Source organism: Malania oleifera, chromosome 6, assembly GCF_029873635.1.
Source record: "Malania oleifera isolate guangnan ecotype guangnan chromosome 6, ASM2987363v1, whole genome shotgun sequence".
Lineage (NCBI taxonomy): Eukaryota > Viridiplantae > Streptophyta > Magnoliopsida > Santalales > Ximeniaceae > Malania > Malania oleifera.
In genome coordinates, this window is record NC_080422.1 from 60434916 (window position 1) to 60450082 (window position 15167).

Sequence of the window (15167 nt, forward strand, 5' to 3'; positions counted from 1 at the left end):
AGGTTTGATTTATAATCTAATATCTACTTTGTAGGAGTAGTGTTAACATAAATTTACATGCTTTAAGTAGTTGTTAGAAAAACATTTGAAAAATCTCACCTTTTTTCCTTTTACACAAAGTGTAGTAAATTAGCTTAGAAGTTGTAACAATTGCACACCAGCCCATGTGGATTAACACTCGACTTACTCACTGTTCTAATGAACTTGGGTTAGTTAGGTTTATAAATTTTATCTTTGGTAGTTAAGAACCCAAGTCTTAGCGAGCTTACCAAATTTTGGTGTCGTTGTCAGGGATTGTGTTACTATTGTAAGCCAATTTCTAGTTTAGAGTACTACAATTTTTTTTCTTTATTTTCTTTTGTTTTTCTTTTTGTTTGATACTCTGAAGTCTTGATTGTGTGATGCATGTGTATATGTTGGGTTTGCATTCTTTGGATCCTGAGTTAGTGCCTATAGACCCTGAGATTGAGAGATCTCGTAGGTTCATTAGAAAATCTACCCTGACTCCCGAGTTAGCTGAGTCGTATGAACCTAAAGTCATGGCTGAATGTAATCCAGTTCCCGCCTTTCAAATCCCAAAACCTCAAGATCCTTGCCAACCTGTGGTAGAGGAGCAACTGCTTTGGCCCCTTAGAGACTACTTCGCACACCCAACAAGTACACTTCGCCATCATACTTCTGGTTCCCGGAGGTGGAGGCAGCACAATTTGAGACTAAGGCTTCCATCATCTCGATGCTTCCCAACTTCTATGGGAATTTGACTGAAAATCCTTACAAGCATCTAGATGAATTTATCTAAATCGATTCCACCATCCGTATACCTAATTTTGGTGATGATGCCCTTCAATTGAGGCTTTTCCCATTCTCTCTAAAGAACAAGGCCAAAGATTTGTTAAATTCCTTAGAGCCAAACTTGGTGACCAATTGGGCCACCATACAACATGAGTTCTTAAAAAAGTACTTCCAACTGGGAAGACTAGCAAACTGAGGAAGGCCATCACTAGTTTCTTACAATTAGATGAGGAACTATTTTTCGAGACATGTGAGCACTTTAGGGACGTCTTGCGCAAATGCCCACATCACCAAGTCCCTAAGTGACAATTAGTTTAAACCTTCTATGAAGGATTAGCTTAGCGAGACTAGTCCATGGTTGATGCATCTTGTGGTACTTTCCTCACGAAACATGAGAATAAGGCATGGGCTCTCTTCGAGATCCTCACCAAAAATTCTCAGCAACATGTTGTTTCTGCTCGTAGACCATCTCAACCTTCCGCTTCCAATCCTAAGAGAGTCTGTGAGTTAGCCATGAGCCATGACCTAGCGCCCACACTGCACACCATAGTAAAAAAGTTAGATCAGTTATTGTCCTTAGGACAACAACCTTAGCCTATGGCATGTGCAGATGTGTGTTCCATTTGTTCTGATCCTTCACACTCATATTATAATTATCTTCATGTGCCTTCCTCACTTGAGTTTGTGTAAGAAGTTAAGGCCACCCAAAATTGGTATGATAGGCTGACCAATAATCCTTCATTAAATACGAACAATTCTGGGTGGAAAAAGCATACTAACTTCTCTTAGAGGCCATAAGCTTCGGGTATTCAAGATCAACGACCTTAACAATCACCCACTACTCCACCTCCTCACCCATTCCGAAACTCTCAAAATCCTCTTATTTCTGCTCTTAGACATTCATTTTATCAGCTCTTAGACCTTCATCTTATCAGCAACCATCTCCTTTTCAGCCGTAATATGATAGATCTTTTCAAGAGACGGTGTTCAAAGCCCTTAAGGGCATTGAGGTTGATAACCAAATGGATTAGAAATTACTCCACTCTTTCTCTTAGCATATTACTAAGCTAGAAGCCACCATGGGCCAACTGGCCACCTCCTTGATTCGGAGAAGTAAGGGTTAGTTGCTAAATCAGCATCTAGTGAACCTTAAGGGCCAATATGAGGTAAATTGTGAGCTGACTACTGGTCCTTCATTGTATCATGAGTAGGCCTAGGCAGTGACCATTATTTAGAGTGGTAAGGAGGTGAACAAAAGGATTGGAGAGAAGTTAGAGCAAGGTAAGGGTGAGGAGAAGATGAGGGCAGAGCCTAGCATTGCATTTTGCGCCCCCTCCCCTTCCAATATGGTGAACAATCTTGAGATTTACACTCCCTCTGCTGGAGGAGCACAACCACATTATGCCCTTCATAAGGAATTTTATGTCCCTCTAGTGTCATACCTTGCAGCCCTTCAAGTACGTTCTAAGCTTAAGAAGGAAGAAATTGAAGAGCCATGATGGACACCTTTAGGCAAGCAAAGATTAATCTTCCTCTCTTAGAAGCCATCAAGAAAGTTTCTACTTATGCTAAGTTTGTCAAGGATTTGTGCATCCAAAAGCGCAAATTTAAGGTACACTTAAACAAAAGAGTCAAATTGACCGAGAATATGAGCTCAATTCTTCTAGGTTCTATTCCCCACAAACCTAAGGACCCCGACATTGCCACCATCTCATGTGTAATTGGCAGATACACCATCGATAGGTTCCTTTTAGATTTGGAAGCAAGTGTGAACCTACTTCCCTACTTAGTCTATGAAAAATTTGGCGTAGGAGAATTGAAGCCCACACCAGTCACCTTAAGTTTCGCCAACCAATTTGTAAAATGGCCCTGGGATGTTATAGAGGATGTCTTAGTAAAGGTCGATAGGTTCTTTTACCCTGTTCATTTCATTAGCTTAGACATAAAACCAACTAATCCACCTAAACGACAGATTCTGATCCTTCTAGGACGACCATTTTTAGCCATTGCTAATGCATGTATCTAGTGTAGGACTGACGTTATAGACATCCTTCGGCAACATATAGCTCTGACTGAATGTATTCCAAAATCCCCATCACCCATCCTATAACCCTCAATTAGAGGATGTAGACATGATTGATGAGGGTGTTGAGAAGGATGCCCTTTCGACTCTTTTGAGTAGTTCCCTTAAGGACAGACCTCCATTTGATCAGTCTTCTACTACAGGCTTGGAGGACCCGTGTGTGCGTATCTCTTCTGTTGGTGAATTGACCTTTAACTTCGAAAAACAACCCTGGAAAAATAACTTTGAAAATCTTCCTACCCTCTTTGGCGTTCCAGTATGTCCTTTCATTGAGGTTCCACCATCACTTGAGTTGAAGCCTCTGCCAACTTCTCTCAAGTATGTCTTTTTAGGCCCCCAAGAGACTCTGTCCGTGATCATATCATCTAGCTTGGATAGTTCGTAGAAATTTAGGCTCATTCATGTTCTACGAAAAACATAAGAGAGCTAAAGGATGGTCAACGGTGGACCTTAGGGGTATAGATCCATCTGTCTGCATGCATTGGGTTCACCTTAAACCAAATGCTAAACCCATTCATGAGATGTAACACAGGTTAAACCCCAATATAAAGGAGGTGGTATTGAAGGAAGTGGGCAAACTCCGAGATGTGGGGATTATATTTTCTATTTCTGACATTGAGTTTGTGAACACGCAAGTGGTCCCCAAAAAATCTAGGATCACAATTATTGAAAATGATAAGGGTGAAGGTATCCCCACTAGCGTCACTAGCGGGCGGCGGGTGTGCATTGACTATCAAAAACTTAATAACCTTACCCAAAAAGATCACTTCCCATTACCATTCATTGATCAAATATTAGAGAGGCTAGCAGGACAGAATTTTTATTGCTTTTTTGGATTAGAATTATAGATACATTTGGGTGGCAATCGACCTAGATAATCAGGAGAAGACTACCTTCACCTGCCCATTTAGGACCTTTTGCTATAAGAGGATGCCTTTTGGGCTATGCAATGCACCAGGGACATTTCAAAGGTGCATGCTAGCCATCATTTTCCACATAGTCAAGGAATTTCTTGAGTTATTTATAAATGATTTTTTCGTATTTGGATCCTCCTTTGATTTATGTTTGGAAAACCTGTCCAAAGACCTTGAAAGATGCGTGGACATGAATTTGGTGCTAAGCTTGGAGAAGAGCCACTTTATGGTTTAAGAGAGCATAGTGTTGGGTGACATTGTCTCTGCTAGGGGGATTGAAGTAGATAGGGGCTAAGGTAGAGTTGATTTCCAAACTTCTTTCCCCTACGTCTATAAAAAAAAGTGAGGTCATTCTTAAGGCATGCCAATTTTTATCAGCAATTTATCATGGACTTTAGCAAAATTTCTTGGCCTTTGACTGACTTGTTAATAAAAGATGCACCCTTTCATTTTGATAAAGATTGTCTCACTACATTTGAAACTCGTAGGATGCTACTCTTTTTCGCCTCGATCATGTAGCCATCCGATTGGTTCCTTCCTTTTGAGATCATGTGTGATGTGTCGGATTACGCCATAGGGGCTGTGTTGGGCTGCTAGGTCGATAAGTTGCCTCATGTGATCTACTATGCTAGTAAGAATCTTCATGGAGCACAATTGAATTATACCACCACCGAGAAAGAGCTTCTAGCACTAGTTTTCGCCCTTGATAAATTATGCTCTTATCTCCTAGGGTCAAAGGTCATTGTGTACTCCAATCACGCCACTTTGTGGTACCTTCTTACTAAAAAAGAAACCAAACCTAGGTTGATTAGGTGGACTTTGCTTTTGCAGGAGTTGATTATGAAATCCAGGATAGGAAGGGGATAAAAAACCATGTAGCTGATCATTTGTCCCGAATTTAAGTTGAGGGGTCTACCAACCCCTATCCAGTTCAAGATTCCTTTCTCAATGGTCAGCTCTTTACTATGTCTTCTTAGCTCCCATGGTTTGCTATGATTGCTAATTACTTAGTCACAGGAGCTATTCCTTATGATTGGACACAGCGAAAGAAAGACAAGTTTGAAAAGGAAGGTGTATTCCTAAGATGGGGCGTGAATTGGGATTTTAAAATTTCTTTGATTGATCTTTATTTATTTTAATTTATGCAATTAAAAAAGAAAAGTAGGTTTTCAATTACAAGTTTAGTGGAAAATTAACTTTGTAAAACCTTTACGAATGTATATACTAAGTTGTTTATTCTTTTTAGTAATTCAATACAATCCAATCAACACAAACTTAACACAATTCACAATAGAGAAAGATTTCAGCAATGCTTGTCAAGACTCAGTAACTCAAAGTAGAGTTTGAGAATGTATGCTTGCTGAGAAAAAGCCCTGTGTTTATGAACCTGTTTTCTCAATATAAAGCACAATTTAAACTTCCAACAATCTTCCAAAAACTTAGACTTTAAAAAAATTTTCAGTTAATTAGTCTTGGGTGTTAACCAATCAACGTACTCCCTTTAAGGTTTCTACAATTTATATTGATCAACCAACATACTCCCTTTTGGTTTCCACAATCCCAAAATCAAATTAAACCTTGGTTTATTTAATTTCCAATCCATGTAGTGTCTATGATAAAAAATTAAAGTCCAACCACAAAATTAGTATAAATAGGAAATTAAATGAGAGTAGGGAAGAGAGTGAGATGAGAGTTTTTACGAGGTTTGGCTATGCCTGCCTATGTCCTCGCCTTAGGCAACACACCTAAGGATTCCACTATACCACTCCTTTACGGGTGGAGAAAACCTTTTATAACACTCTTTCAATAGGATAGAGCCCTCCTCTCCAAGCGAGACCCCACACTTGGTTACACAAGAATTACTCTTCTTGCAAATTTAATGATCCAACAATCCTGAATCATCACAAAAAAAAAAAAAAAAAAAAATGGTGTACAATGACACTCTCTACAAGAGCTGATTAGTACAATTGATTAGCACACTATACTTCAATAGAAATCAATATAGAAAGAATGAAGCTCAAGATAATATCACAAAGGTTCTTTAGATTTGGAAAATCTCAGTAGAAACTCAAAGAACTGTGGCTTTAAATTAGAAAATTCTCAATACAAAATTTCAGAAAGTAATCGCACAAGAGAGTTTTTGAGAGTATTGAGAGTTTTGAGAGCAAGAAAGCTTGATTGATGTAATTGCTTGGTGTGTTTGAATCCTTAGCCTTGGGGAGATATTTATAGATGATTAATCAAGAGTATTTCATGTTCCCCAAGTAACTTGGAGTGTTTCCCAAGTTTTCATAACATTTAGTATTCAAAAAGTCAAATTTGGAAATTTCTCGTTATTTTTAAAATTTGAAATCTCGAAGAGTCAGTTGACTAGAAACAGAGAGTCAGTCGCATGGATAGATAAAAACACAGATAATTCAAAGTTAGCAAGGATTCAGTAGATTGGAAACACTGAGTCAGCCACTTGGGTCCTCTCGGGTTGCTGTTCGGTCACCTGGATAGATTATGTCAGTCACTTAGGATGTTGACAACTTCAACTAGCCTTCAGTATTGTGCACATAAATTTCACTATACAACTCTGATATTAACGTTATTGGTATCAACAGAAAGTTAAGAGAAAATACCAAAACTTTCATGTTGAACACTCTTTAAAATAAGGAGTGTTTGATAGAGAGAAATGCTTATCAACACAGATATAGAAAAAAGAAGGTAATTTAAAGAACCCTGTTTTGGTGCTTTTCATTCAAAAAATAAATTAAACCTTTTTTTAAATAAATTTTTACCTTATAAAAATATTGTCCAAGTATTTAAAAGGTATCTAGGTCTAAGTAATTAACCTAAGAGCTTCATGTATCCATATTGAAATCAAATGAAGTACCCACATGAGACTTCTTAAATTTAAGCCCTCTAAGCAGTAAGTCTTCATGTGTAGCTTCCATTCTTCATTTTCAATTTTGCTTTAAGTTTCATCTATAACTTCATGCTTCAATATACTTCAACCTTTATTAGATCATCTTTGAATCCATGCTTTAATACTCTTTAAGCTTCATTTGATCATCTTTATTTGGAGTATAAGCTTTCAATAATCCTTGTGAGCACTTGACCTTCTATTCACATATTTGAGTCCTGAAATATCATCACTTAACCAAATATGTTAAGTTCCTCTGATTTTTTACTATCAAAATAAGATTTTAAGCCTTGTAAGGCCAACAATGTTCTTTTCATAAGTGCGCCAGTAGATATGGGAAGACTAGGATTTGTTCAAAATAGACCCAAACTTGATCATTCTGTGATGTGTCCCCGAGAGTGAGTATCTGTAACATCCTCAAAATTTTCACCTTTTTAAAAAAAAATAATAAATTACTCCAATACCTACATATAATAGGCATTCCTATGCAGCGAAAAAACATAAATCCCATAACCACATATACATGCATATACAATACCATAATTTAGTATTTTCAACCATAGCTACATACGTCTCTCTCTCCAGTGTTGACTACCCAAAAATACAAAACTTACCCTCTAAACCAGGGTAATCAATATACTCTCTATCTGCGAACCTGATCTGCCTGCTTAATTGTCTCACCTGAAAAATGGTAATGTAATGGGGTGAGTCGACGCTTAGTAAGTGGAAATATGCTATTACTAGTGTGTGGTGACCAAGTCTTAAAATTATAATAATAATATTTAAAAACTGTATAATTTGGGAATTTTGTACAACATATGTATAATAACTTAAAACATTTGTATCATCTGAACTTTCTATCATTCATAGTGCTACATCATACTATATATAATAAAAACTGTAAAGTTGTATACATATACATAACTGTGTTCTTTCCCTGGGACTCTGTATGTCATGATTTGACCCCTCATGATAGGGTTGTGCGGCCCCCGTAGGCTGAACTTAACTTGGTCGGCCCTCCAGATAAGTCACTATACTCTACACTACCTCAGCCTAGCCAAACTGCATACTCTCTTAGGCACAAGATTGGCTACCTCAGCCTGGCCAAACTACATACTCTCCTAGGTGCAGGACTGGCTGCTACCTCGTCAAATGGGTCCCCCTCAACCTAATGAACTGGGGAGCTGCATACTCTCCGAGCACGGCTGACGGTACCCACACACTATTTGAGATATGTGGTTGCACTCTATCTATATCTAGCAATGGTACCGTGCTCTGTATTATATATCTGTACTATATCTATCTATAATCTTTCCACAAGGATCTGATACTATATATATACATACTATACTTTTTATACTGTTTTCATTATATTTCCAAAATAATCATAGCACTATTTTGTATAAAACCTACCTTTTTTTCTATATGTGATTCAACTTGTATAAGTTGAACATTTTTGGGTCAAGAGAAGACACAATGAATCATTCTTCGTTTCTTTTTCCCTAGTTGCATTTAGCTACATGGTGTTAGAGCTAAACATAAAAAAATTATAGAGTTAACCACTATGTTTTCCTCTCTCTCTCTCTCTCTCTCTCTCTCTCTCTATCTCCTTCACTACATCTTCCCCTCCCCCAACATTGCCATTGTTATCTCCCTCTCTCAACTTCCTTACTCAATTATCTATCACTCAACTGCTTCACCTCCATCAATCCAAGTGCTCCCTTCCTTGTCATTCAGATTATAATTTTGCAATCAACCATGGTCCAGTATTTTCTTTGTTGTTACACCAATTATCACTCACCTCCAAGTTGCAAGCGCTCCATTCTGATCAGTAGACTTTCTTGTTGACCACATTGGTCACACCCAGTTTTGATTATGACAAATACTCTTAGTACTAATGATTGTACTGAGAAGTGCATGCAGGTTCACCTTGTGCGCGCTCTAGGACTGAAAGACATATTATGATGGCGTGCGGTGTTCGTGCCGAAGAATGAAAATCTATGTGCTGTATTTTGTATTTATTTGATTATTTCTTCCTTTTAGAATGTAATTTATTATGAACTGTGCGCGTGTATGGCTTGTAATAATTTGCATCATGCATGGTAGGTAAGTATGCTCAAAACGACCATAGTTAGACTTTAGGTACCTACACAGACCTTAGGGATCACCCTTCAGTCTACCGAAGCTCGACCGACACTGAATTTCTCTAGTAGGATAGAAAGACCTTACATCTCTAAACAAATGCACTAATAAGTCCCCATTATCATCTTCATATCAGGGGAATTACAATTGACTAAAATTGGACTAAAAATTGGAAAGGTTAAGAGGTTCGGGCGACCGAACCTATGTCGTGTAAAGCGGCTCGGGCGACCGAACAAGTCAACATGTTGACTTAGCTTTGAGCGACCGAACCTCCTTTGAACATATCTTCCTCGGGCACTCGAGTGCTCCTCAAAGCACTTTTCATCTACTCAGGCGACTGTCTGTTTACATTCAAATAGAGGTTTGGGCGACCGAACTACTTGGTTCGGTTAATCGAACTCAGCTTCGAGCACCCGAACCTTAGACATTTGGCTACTGACTTTGTTTCAGCCAACCGGTCCTCAACTCGGGCACCCGAACCTCTTAAAATTGAATTTTTGACTGTGTCTGTTTGGGCACCTAAACCTTGCAAGTTACAATAATTTTTACTGATTTTTTAAATGGGGTAAACTCGGTTAATTTTCTTAATGGTCTTTTTGAAAATTCTAATTATACGCATTGTGTCCCCCAATGGTCAAAAAATCCTCCTTGCCTATATATACCAGTTCATTTTTCTTAATTAGCAAGGATTAGCAAACTTGATTAGGGAAAAAATTCTCTCAACTCTCAAAACCCTAAAAACCCTATATTAGCCAAATATTTCTTGCAAACACTCACATACTCCTCATTCTCTTTCTCTAAGCATTGTGAGTATTTCTTTAAGGTTATTGTGCTCAAACTTCTATAGCTAATACTCTCTCTTGATATATTGATTGATTGATTGATTTTACTTGAGAGTATAGCCTGAAGTTTTTCCACCGATTTCATTTGATAAATCTAGTGTGGAAAGACTTTAAGGGTTTTGGTTCTTGCATTATTGTTGCAAGTTACCTAAACCTAGATTTTGTGTGCAAAAATATTTTTTTCAAAAAGCTAGTCTTTCAAACAACTTCATTGTGCTTTATACATTGAAATATCCTATTGAGTTTGTTTGATTTACCTTGCTTAGCATATTTGAAACCCTGATTTGATATTGTGATACTGAAACATTGTGTTTGAAATCTTGCTTAGATATACACTCTAGATCTAGACCTAAAATATATACGTGATTAAGTGTTTAGCACACGTTAGAGCACTAAGCATATTTACATATCATTCGGGCTTGCATTATTGACTGAGCTATATTGGTGCACACATCTGCTTGTGTTGAAACGCATTTCCGTGTACAAACATTTTTATACACATTGGTTATATTCCAAGCTCAGGCCTACAGAGGGAGACTAGCCCTGTGGAATAGTTTCGGATTGGCTTAGACCTAGTTAGGAAAGCTAGGTGCGCCATCCTGTTAAGGCGTGTCGGTTGAGGTTAGCCCCTTGAATCGACCTGGTTGTATAGGTGCTACTCCACCCATTTAAGAGAGCATTTTATTGGTAATCCTTGTGTTGGTGTGGCCAAGGCAAGGACGTAGGCACAGTTAGCCGAACCCCGATAACATATCATGCACATTCTTTACATTTCCGCAATTTACATTTACTGCACATGTATGTTTGTTTGATGATTGCATAGACTGACCCTAGGCTAAATTACATTGTTGTTGAAATCTGAAGACCTAGGTAACAAAATTTTAAATACCCAATTCAGCCCCCCCCCCCCCCTCTTGGGGTTGCACCGTAACTATCATTTCTCTCTAACCAACTCTTAATTGCTAGTCCCTGCAATTTTTTGTTGCCTTCTCTTATGTGTCTTACACTGCTATTCTATCACTTTGATGACCACACTACTCATTACTACTCCTTGATGAGCACTATTGCAGCATTTTTCCCTAATCTTCACCATCATTCTTGATGGCCACAATTATAAAGCTTGGTTTGACTATATCTAAAGTTTTCTTAATGGTTGAAAACTATGGCAAAATGTTACCAATGACATCATAGTTTCTCATGTCCTTGTCATGAGAATGTAAACCTATACATGCATGACTACTAAATTGAAATCCTTTGCTAACATCAAAGCAAGCAATTTCAAAATTGCTTTTTGAGGAGACTCCTTATGGTCTGCTTAAGCTTCCACGAGATGATGTTGCTTTGGTTGTGGCCTCTCTTCCCTATAAAATGGGATAAAAGTTATACTTTCACTGCTAGAAATCTAAACACATTATGTTTGTTTGCCTTTATTTGGTATGTAGCATCCACAAGAAAGGGAACACGTGTACTAACTGTCCTCTCATTGTCATTGACGAGTGTCATTACTACAAATTGAAAGGTCATTTGACTAATAATTATCCTACAATACCACCTAGACTGAAGTGCTATTGGAATTTTAATAGACCAAGTATGTTTTCTATACCTACTACTACTATTATTGTCATATAATCTCCATCGACTACTCATTTGGAACCTACTAGCCCTATTAGTGAACTCCAATCGTTTCTTAAATAAGTTATATCATAAACCCCTGCCCTATCTACTACTTTGTCTATACTTCTAGGTGATTCTCCTTGGCTATTTGACTTTGTTTGTTGTAACCATATGACTAATACATTCAATGTAGAGGGATCTGTGTCTTACAGACTTCCTTTTTTTTTTTCCTATAATTCCTCTCTTGATCTTCATGATTATTCCAATATTGATTGATTTGGCAATCATATTAATCGTTGTTGCACCATCAATTTCTTAATCTTTCTTAGAAATTATTTAATATCATTGCAAAGAAAAAAGTATAATTAGATAGTGGGATTGAGTACTAACATCTTATACCAAACTCTGACATATACAAATTTTGAGTTATTATTGCTGAAATTGGAATAGCTTCCCAATAGGGGGTGAATTGGGTTTTATAAATTTTATTCCCCTTAGTCTTAGTTCTTTTGAGTTATAACAGTAATCAAAACTTAAACACAATCACAATCACAACAATAAGATCAATACTCAATCTTTGTAACAATAGCCCTATTATGAATATGAAAATTTGCTGAAGTTGTTATAAGCCCTGTATTACAATTATTCTTTTTCCTAATGTTCAGCTTTTAAATAAACTTTAAGATTATTAAGTCAAGGATGATCAACCAACGTAGTCCCTTTCAGTTTCCACAATCAATGTTGATCAATCCAAAACAAATTACCATCCGATCTATTTAACAACCAAACATTCAAAATTGAATTTTAAAGCAACCACACAGATTATATCTTTTTCTAAAAAATAAAGAGTAAAGTAAAGAAAGAAGAACACAGGGTTTTTCACGAGGTTCAGCTTCAACACAGCCTACATCCTCGCCCATGGCAAAACCACCAAAGGATTCAGTATTACCATTCCTTAACCAGGCAGAACAATACCAGTTACAAACACTCCTTGGGTAAGGCTAGAGCCTGCCTTCTCCAAACAATATCCCCTTGTTTGGTCCAATGATTCAGCACTCGAACCGTAAATTAACCTGTTACAAAGATATAAAACAAGGCGTACAAGAACTTGATCCTCAAAGAGCTGGTTAGTACAAATTGAAACACTATGTACTTCAGTAAATTCAGAACATAAATTTCAAAATGAAGCTCTTAGAAACTTATCACCGTAGGTATCTTTCAATGAATGAAAGAATCAACAACTTGATGCATGAACTCAGTGAGAAACTCAGCAAAGCTTTCAGAGATTTTCGTGATTTGATGAGAGCACTAGCACACTTTCAAGATTTTAGTAGGCTTTGAGAGAGTATGAGAGCTTAATTGATTTCTTGGTGTCTAAAACAATGATCCTTGAGGGCATTTATAGAGGTAGAAAGACTTCTTGCTTGTTCCCCAAGTTCACTTAGAGTAGTTTCCAAGTTTTAAATTTATTTAAGCTTCAAATAATTTGAATTTCAAAAAATATATCCGTTGGAAACTTGAAAACTACTGCTAGCCAGACGACTGGGAAGCCCTAGTAGTCGTCTGTCCATATATTATAACTATAAAATTCATAGGCAGTAAGGTGGCAGTCGTCTGTCCCCAGATTGACAGTCATCTGTCACCAGAATAATTTAATTATAATACAACTTAGTAGGGGTGGCAATCGTTTGTCCATATGGTGTCAGTCGTATGTCCATGAACAAATCAATTTTTCAATATACACAGAAGGTTTGATAGTCGTCTAGCAGAACACTCACAGACGACTCACTAGTCACTGGAAGTCGTCTATCCATTACTTGACAGTCAAAAACAGGTTAGTCGTTTGTCACTAAACAAATAGTCGGCTGTTAGCAGGATTTTCATTTCAACATGTTTTTGAGTTCTCTCTTCCTTGCTAAAATAATCTTGGAATATGAACTCGTTTAACTTTGAAAAACTTGTTCCAAGTTTTATACTAAGGTCTCTAAGTCTCTTTGCCTAATGAGCTTCAAAATGAAAAATTCATATTTGAATACACTTAGAAGTACTTAGAAAAAATTTTTCCTAAGTTGATTTGACATTTGATTCGAGTCCTTTCAATGTTGTTCTTCAATCTTTCAAACTTCCATGAGCTTTCATTGTGGATTTTGGTATGCATATGTGACTTTCCTTGTTCCTTGATGCTTATAGGCTTTTCATGTAAGGATATATGTAATTTGAGCAAATCATCTTTGCCTGTAATCATATCATTTGAAAATTCATTAAATAAATTTACTTTGTTTTCATCGAAACCAAGGTTTGTAAGTCTAACTAGGCCAACAATCTCCCCCTTTTTTATAATGACAAAGAACGAGCAAAGATATAAAATTAAACTTAATGCTCCTCATGTCAATAAGAATAGGTTTAAGACATATTAAGACATAAGTTTAGAAGATTTTAAAGTTCCAGGATTAAGGCTATATATTTCATAAAACTCTTTATAGAGGTCGTACATTAGACAGAAAATACAAACACATTTTCAAATTTCAGAACTGGAAATACTTGGAAATACATAAGCAAATACATACATAAGCAAATATATAAGTACATAGACATTGCTCACACACAAATACTCCCCCTTTTGTCATCAACAAAAAGACATACAAGTAGAAACAAAGTAGGTGTAGCATACAAAAACAACATCAAAAGTCTATGTCGCAGAATCAGTGTCACTATCTGCAGCAATTCCTTTGCCTTTGGATTGTTGTGAGCCTTCTTCTTCTTCTTCTTCTTCTTCTTCTTCATCATCATCATCATCATCATCTCCTGCATCTTCCCCTTTGTCTTCAGCTTCTCCTTCATCTTCTCCTTCTTCACTTGCTGCTTCTTCTTCATCAAAATTTTCATTGTTCTCTTGATTTTGTGTGACATGGTGTTCTATTTTGGTAATACGATTATCCAGCAAAGTGTATTTGTCATCAATGTTTGAGATCTTATCCTAAAGAGAAGAAAATTTTTTCCACATTTCAGAACTAAAGTTGGTATAATTCTGATAAAATGGAACAAACCAAGGTGGCATATCAACTTCTTCAGGAGCTAGATTCCTCTTTTCTTGTGCAGGTCTTGCCTGTCTATTGCCCCTAAACATCCATCCCTTGGTATACTTTTTGTAACCCATTCTTTTTAATGTAGTAGTGGAGAAGACATGATAATGGGTTCGCTTCACTATTTTTGAAGATGGAGAGAGGACTTGAAAATGAGCGAAGATCAAGGAAAGAATGCCGCCATTCGGAAGCCCAATTCTAGGAGATTCGAGCTTCATAACCATCCATTTTAGTATGATGCTAGCTAAGTCTAATTTCTTCCCTTTTAATAAGCACCACATTATGAAACAATTGAAGAATGACACATGATCAAAGGATCCAAACCTCAGAATTATATTATATGTAATGATCTTGTGCAGGATTTGTGCTTGGAGATTGAGCTGTTTATATGGTGGAAGATGTCCAAAATAAATGGGTGCATCGTTCATTACAAAAGGGAAAAATTCTTGTGGTGAAAAGCCTTACTCCATAGTCCATTGTTTTTCTATTGGAGTACACTCAAAATCCCCATGCTTGATACGAAGAATTTTTCATAAAGAGTGTGGGGTAAGAGTTATCTTCTGGCCATAAATTTTAGTAGCAATTCCAACTTCTTTCTTTACCAAGTTTGAATAAAAAATCTTAATCTGATATGGGTAATACCCCTTAACTTGGTGAAGAATGAACTTATCCCATCCTATATTTTTTAACATTTCAAGGATTTCAGGGAAATTTTCTTCAAAGAAAGTGACATCTATTACCTTGCAGAACATTGGGTCGATTGCCGAGATATGATGTTAATATAATGCT

The 15167-nt window shown here is 36.9% G+C and overlaps 1 non-coding gene across 1 annotated transcript; it reads right to left on the minus strand.

The window, feature by feature from the left end:
• Positions 1 to 981: 981 nt before the first annotated feature.
• Positions 982 to 1088, minus strand: LOC131158996 (small nucleolar RNA R71). The gene has a single exon (XR_009137611.1). It is a non-coding gene; the product is annotated as a small nucleolar RNA R71 (small nucleolar RNA).
• Positions 1089 to 15167: the final 14079 nt, after the last annotated feature.